Below are 7,391 nucleotides of genomic sequence, written 5' to 3' on the forward strand. Positions count from 1 at the left end.
TAGTTGAGTACGAAATCTATGACTTTACCTCTGATTCTTGGAGGTTTGTGGGTGAGACTAGCGACTGGTCCATTCACGGGTTGAGGCGTCGGGGCATGTCTGTGAATGGAAATACTTACTGGCTTGCCTCCAGTCCTTTTCCAGACTCGCAAAAGGACTTTTTATTAAGTTTTGATTTCTCGACAGAGAGATTCCAAAGTGTGTCTCTTCCAGTTGATGATTTTTCTTATGTACCTATGGCTTTATCAGTTACTAGAGAAGAGCAAAAACTTTGTCTGTTAGGTATGAGAGATCATTACTATGATATACATGTGTGGATAGCAACTAAGATTGAGAGTACCGGAGCCATGTCATGGAGCATGTTCCTAACAGTGAAACAATCTTTTTATCGCCAGTTTCTTATATTCTGTAGTGGGATGAATTTTTTGGCCGATCGGGAGAATAACATGTTACTGTGTCCCGGTAAACAACAGAACTCAAACAGCTTCTTAGACATTGTCGGAAAGGATAAATACATGGGAGTGGATCATCATGATGCAGGATCTAAATGCTTACTCGTCTGTTATGTTCCAACTTTAGTTCAAATCCAACAAGGTTCTTAATTAGGCCAGGCGCAAAGAAAGCAACAATCACATGACTTGTAATATTGTGACACCAGTTTATGCATTAATTATCTATTCATATGGTCTTCGTGATATTTATTTAAAGGTACATTTTGCACTCTATAATTACTAATGTTGGTTTTGTTTTTGCCAAACGAGAGCATATACATATGTCTTGATCATCAAAAGTTATATTATGGTTTCGTTTATATAAACCACCAAGACCAGTGACGACACTTATGTTGGTTTGTTTTTGTGATATTTAGATATTGAATGATCCTAAAACTTGTTGATTTATAGGGGTTGGCTTGGCTATTCACTATAATGTATGGGNTTTTTTTTTTTTTTTTTTTTTTTTTTGGCAACAAGGTGTTGTTATTTATTTGTTTTCAAAAGTAGATAGTCTATACATTTAACGTAGAGATATCATAAATTCATAATTAAGATGGTAAAAAGTAAAAACAAATCTATATTAACATTTTTGAAGTACATTTTGTGTTATGTCCTTTTAGTTTTGCATATTTAAATTTTTATTTACAACATTAACTCTTCAAAAGTTTCCAAAAATAGCATTACTTCAGATTTTCTTTCCTAAATATTTTACATTCCATTTCAACTAAAAAGTTACGGCAACATCAATATGGAAACACAAAATATGATATATTTAACTACACCTTCTATTGTGTATTGAAAATATTCTATCTATCAACCTTTTGCAAACCAAGAAAACAACAATTTGATTCCTATTTTATTTTTCAAAACCTGTGAGTTTTGATTCTTAACGTAAGAAGAACTTCGATTCACATTTATTTGAATATTATAATTAATATATAAACTTCATAAAATTTTAAAATAGTACGAGTATGTAAAATTAAAAAAGTTCAAAATACTATATAATATGGTTATATAGTAGATGTGTTATAAAGACGACATGTTGGAATGAATAAACTATCATTAAATTTGTACTAACACGGGTTAAATCCTCATTTTATTATTTGTCAACACTATTAATATTAGAATATTTGACATATAAAATTAAATTGATTTAACTAAGATTATGTAAAATAATTAAATCATTAGGAAAAATGTGACTTAATCATAGCGTATAAATGACTTATTGTGTATTTAGATCCCTTATTTTTTTGTTATAATAATTAAAAATCAAAATAAAATCTCAAACACTAAACAAAACAAACTAAATATAACAAATAAATAGTCATGAAGTATATTAAGGGTTAAAAATGAATATAAATATTTGCAAAACATCAAATATCTAACCAAAAAAAAATACAATATAAAATATAAATAATAATAATAAATTTATGCCCGCGGAATCTAATATATTTTATTTTAGATGTGTATTTTTAAACATCCCTCCTCCAATGCGTCTGAAACTTTTTACAAGATATTTAAAAATGATTTTACTGTAGTAAAATAAAATTGTCTCCAGCTAAATAGTCGACTCGGCTTTAGCGGTAGAATAAAGAAGCTGAGATGATGCTGAAATCCTAGGCATAAATTCCAATTCCTTTTTTCTGGCACTCTTGAAGATCGTCGCTGAAGATCTTGACTGTTTTTAAACACTTTGAGTTAGCGAGAATGTATGCCATTAGTTGTTTCTCATCTTCTTCTTTTCCTTCATATCTTTTCCACTTAATAATCTCTAGATGAGACGATAAGCATTCGGGAATAGTACTCGGCTGGTTCCACGAAGATGTGGAAAAAAACCCTAATTAATGATACCATTATACATTAGTTATTTTAATAATTCAGTCATCAAACCTAGATCATGTGCATATTTATTGAAGGGATAAGAGGAGGGCACTTACATTGGTTTTGATCGTAAGAATTTTCAGTTTAGGGTAGTTTTGAAGCATAAAAACAAGTGGTTCCAACCAATGTACTGTCGTACGTCTTTTGTGAAACAAAGACTATATCTATGAACCGAGAGAAATTAATGGCGTTACAAAAACAAAAACAAAAACAAAAACAAAAACAAAACAAAACAAAATAAAACAAACAAAGAAGACTATATTTAATTGAGGAACATGGAAGGAACAAAAGGAGAGAAAGATTATACATATGTTTACCGCCCCTTACCATTGATTCGAATAAATACAAGCGGAGACATCTGGCAGAAGAAAGACACCTCATAAACTTTCCATCAGGGTTAGGAACATGGCCGATCAATACCTCATCAAGGCAATAGCATATTCTCTATCAAACTAGAATAGTATCCCCAATCTTCATATAGGCTTCAATATGTTAATTACGCAGGGCAATCTATCACCAACGAGGACGCCCCAGTCTGATGATATTCCCATCTAAACCCACCACCATAAGGTCCATAACTGCTGCACCATCTAATAAGTAAATTTTTTCAATGAAGGCACTTTGACGGTAAAGTTTGTCAAGTTCTTATCCTCATCACGTTATTGAACATTCAGTTCACGGAGAACATGGGAAGCTCCAGATATAAGAGAGATGGCAGGCTAGCATCCGGGAAAGAAACATCGACGGGGATCTGGTTGGATAGAGCTAAGGAAACGAGGGTTAAGATCCACAATAGCAAATCGTCGGGCAAATCACATATCCTTATAGTCTCCTCCATTTCTCTCGTTCACCTAGCTAAAAGAATACCACATAACAAGAAGAATCAAATATCGAATTAATAATCTTATGTAATAAGAGAAGATTTTTTCTAACTTTTACTCACACTGCGACATTTGGCATTCTCTTTTACCGACACCTGTCATCCTTTATTTCTATTTTATTATTTAACAAATTTATATTATTTTCAATTCCAAATAGTCATAGTTCTCTTCCTAATGTTGGTACAATTGACATATATTTTTAAATCCACTTTTATATCTTAAATTTTTTTGTCAAACAAAATCAAATTATTTTATAATAAAATCTCATATTATGTATATGATAAGAAATGTAATATTCAATAACATTTACTAATAAATAACTGATATTTGATACATCTATTTTAAACATTTTTCTTACATTTTATTTAATTTGTCCTTCATCCTTAAAGTAAAAAAATACACTATTTTATAATAAAAGAAAATATCATAATAAAAATCATATCTTGGATGAGAAATGAAATAGTTTAAATACATGATTATGATTAAGCCTTAATGTAATTTTATAAACCTTAATTTTCACACGTTTTAAAATCATATAATATTTTCTTTCATTGAGTAGACAATAAAGTTAGTCAGTTCCATACTTCCTCTAAAATCCTATTAAATTATGATAAATTACACAACAATAGCTTCTTCTTTCATATCAATACACATATCAACATAAAATCGATCTTGTCAAGAGCATTTCAGAATTGTTCTCATGTTCAAATCATATATATAAGAAGATTTTCATATATGTTGACTTTCTTGATTTTCTATCTATTTATTTCATTAGAAAACTGTAAGTGACATATTTAAAATAGTATTAATTAAATCATTAAGTTTGATTATTCCTTATATGGAAAATATATTAAAATTTAATATTTAATATCATGTAGTGGGTTACAAATTGCTTTTACCATGCATTAAAGAGAGTAACTGTTAATAAAATATTAACAAATATTAAAACACAAATTGTATTACAGTTAATACATTAAAGTGTATTCATATGATGAAAGATTTGTTTTAAATAATTTTCAAATATCATTGGAGTTACATTTTAAAGAATTAATATGCAATAAATTGTATTAATGATTACTATTAAAGAAAGATAAAATATCATGTTGTTTTATATCTTTAAATTATATTAGGATAAATTGATTTGATCTTTTGACACAAAAATGTGAAGCAAATATTCTAATTTTTTTGTCAACAAATAATTATTATAATATTATAATATTATTATAGCTTGAAATTAGTAAAGAGTTTAATAACCATCACATTATATTTTTCTGAAATTATGATACTAATATTAAATCATTAATAATTGGAAATTTATTTTGTCCAAAATTATAATATTAATAATTCTTTTTTATTTGCAAAATTTTAATGTTATGGTAATTATATAAGATATTGATAAATGATATCTATATATAATGACTAAAAGGATATTACATATATAAATGTCAATATATTTTTAGGACAGAAATATCATTTAAATATAGTGAATATGAAAAATAATGTATGTAGTTTTGAGAAAAATAAATTAATAATTGAGAAGTGAGGACATGTGTCAAAAATATACGCTGCCAAATGTTGCTGTGTTATGTAAAGTTAGGAAAATATAACTGTTATAACACCAAATACCCTAATTTCCAAATTTGTAATTGTTAATAAAATATTTTGAACCTAAGAGTAACGTCTATTAGACATTTACTTAAATACTTAGACTCAAATTTACTCTCAAATATTAAAACTATATTATATGGAAGCCATGGAATGGAATCAATGGATATTAAAGGTTCAGCTAAAGTCTTGTCAAGATACAAGAAAGTAGATTCTTAAAAAAAATGATTAAGTAAATTTTAATCTAAATTCCTTTATTTACTTTTTAATAAAAATTTACCCTTGGTTTTTATATATGTAGACATTATTTTAACTTTCCTGAGAATTAGTTAAACGTCTTTATTTTAGGTTTATGTGTTTGTTTTAACATCTTATCGAGATTGGAGCCAGACCAGTTCTGGAGGACAAGCAGACTAAACAACCTTAGACCACAAATTTATATTATGTTTTAAAGCCATCAAATAATATGTATATTATAATAGTCACAATATATTTTCCTCACTAAAATCTACTCCATCCATTCCTTATTAATCTATTTTCTAGAGAAAAACAAATGTTGCACAAAAAAACAATTTTTAGGTTTTCTAGATATTTTTAATAAGTAATTAATGACAAATTGTAAATTTCAAAAAAAAAAGAGCTGAATGTTATTGGTTGAAATTCATTAATCACAAAATAATGTAAGTATGTTTTTTTTAATATGTTTGAAAATCCTAAAATATGGATTAACTTGGAACAGAGGGAGTATTGTCTAATATAACCATTTAATACAGTCCCATATAATTTTAAACATTTTAAATGATGGGAAGTGTTTTTAGTCAAGTGTTTACAGTACCACCTCTGCGACCGATCCCACAGGAGCTCGATTCTACTAAGTCGTGTTATCTCTCTTAGTAGGGACTGGGTATGAATCAGGCCTTGTCGATTATATATTGACAAAAAAAAGTCTAATGGAAAGAAGGCTGGAATATGATTTGTGGCAACATTTTCATTTTGTTGGATGAAAGGGATTTTGTTTCATATTACAATATTGGCCAGATTGTGGAGAATCACTATCCATGAAGATGGAGGCATATCAAAGGGACTTCAAACGTTTGGACCGAGCAAAATAAAAGTTTATTATACAGAGGTAAAGTGAATTGTAAAAAAAGCAAGCAATGGAAAAAATAGTACATCAATACTCCATAGTATAAAATCTATAAAAGTTAAATGTTTTATTTATGAAATCATTCACAAAACATAAAAAGTTGAGGCAAATTAATTCAAGAATGATTGAGAGATAATGTTTAGTATGTTTAGTATTTGGAGTTTAGGGTTTAAAATTTTTTAGTTACTTTGTATATATATAAGGATATTATTTAAAATGGATTATAAGAGAACGTATTTCTTTTAAAATTATTTGTTGTTAAATATTACTTTTAGATTATGAAAGTAAAATTAATATATAGAACAACATTAGATTATCTATCAAAGTAATTATATAGTAAGGTTTTACAATTTTATTTTTAGACTACTTATCAGTTTTTTCAAAAAAAAAAGTGTAAATAAATATAATTTATCTTAATTACTTAACGAAAATACCAAATTAAATTGATTTTGCGGTAACTAAAACAATAGTCATATTATTATAGTAACAAGTTGTTTAAATATTTTCAACAATACTGATTACTGTGTGTACTTTAACTTTTTTCTCTATCAAAATGATTCTTTTATGAAGTATCATATAACAAATATCTATAAAAATATTGTAGTTAAACGATAATATTATAAAAATTAATTTTCAATATATAGTAACAATTACATGTACATTTCATATAGAATTGAATAGAAACTTCATCTTTTATTTCAAATTAATAATGCATACATAACCCACACATCGCGTGGGCTACTCTTTCTAGTATACAATAAAGCAATATCAAAAACGATTTAAACCTGTTCGTCATATTGGTCATCGAAAACACTATTTGAAACCCTAAATAACGGATGGAACAACAACGATAATCGAAACATAAAGGTTGAACATTTAGAATTTACTTGAACAAAACCACCTACTGTACAATCATAGATGGCGATTTATATGGAAGAAACTAAAGATACTAAAGAGGTTTAGGAGAGAATGTTTACAAGACATAAGGATTGTTTTATTAAATTAACGAATCAGCGACCAATCTGATTAAACCCCCTTGAGAGCCAGAAACGACATTACAAAGAAGAAAAACGCATAAATATCGAACCCAAGAGAATGATGTAACCCAAATTTGATATGAATGGGACGATCTGTATGAATATATTTGAGTTGTCTTGATGAATCCGACCTAAAGTTTCTAATAGAAAAGGGAAATAAATCAGAGAAAAGACAAGTACAAAGGTAAATGTAACAGGGTTTATGGATTGAGCCGGTATTTGCGTTTGCGTTCAAAACCCTGTATAATGTACTGTACCAGGAAAAGAGTAAACTCGATCCTATTATCACTTCGTCTGATGGGTGGAAGCAAAGAGAATCGACATACACCATGACTTGAACAATAGT

This window comes from Camelina sativa, chromosome 9 (genome assembly GCF_000633955.1).
Source record: "Camelina sativa cultivar DH55 chromosome 9, Cs, whole genome shotgun sequence".
Lineage (NCBI taxonomy): Eukaryota > Viridiplantae > Streptophyta > Magnoliopsida > Brassicales > Brassicaceae > Camelina > Camelina sativa.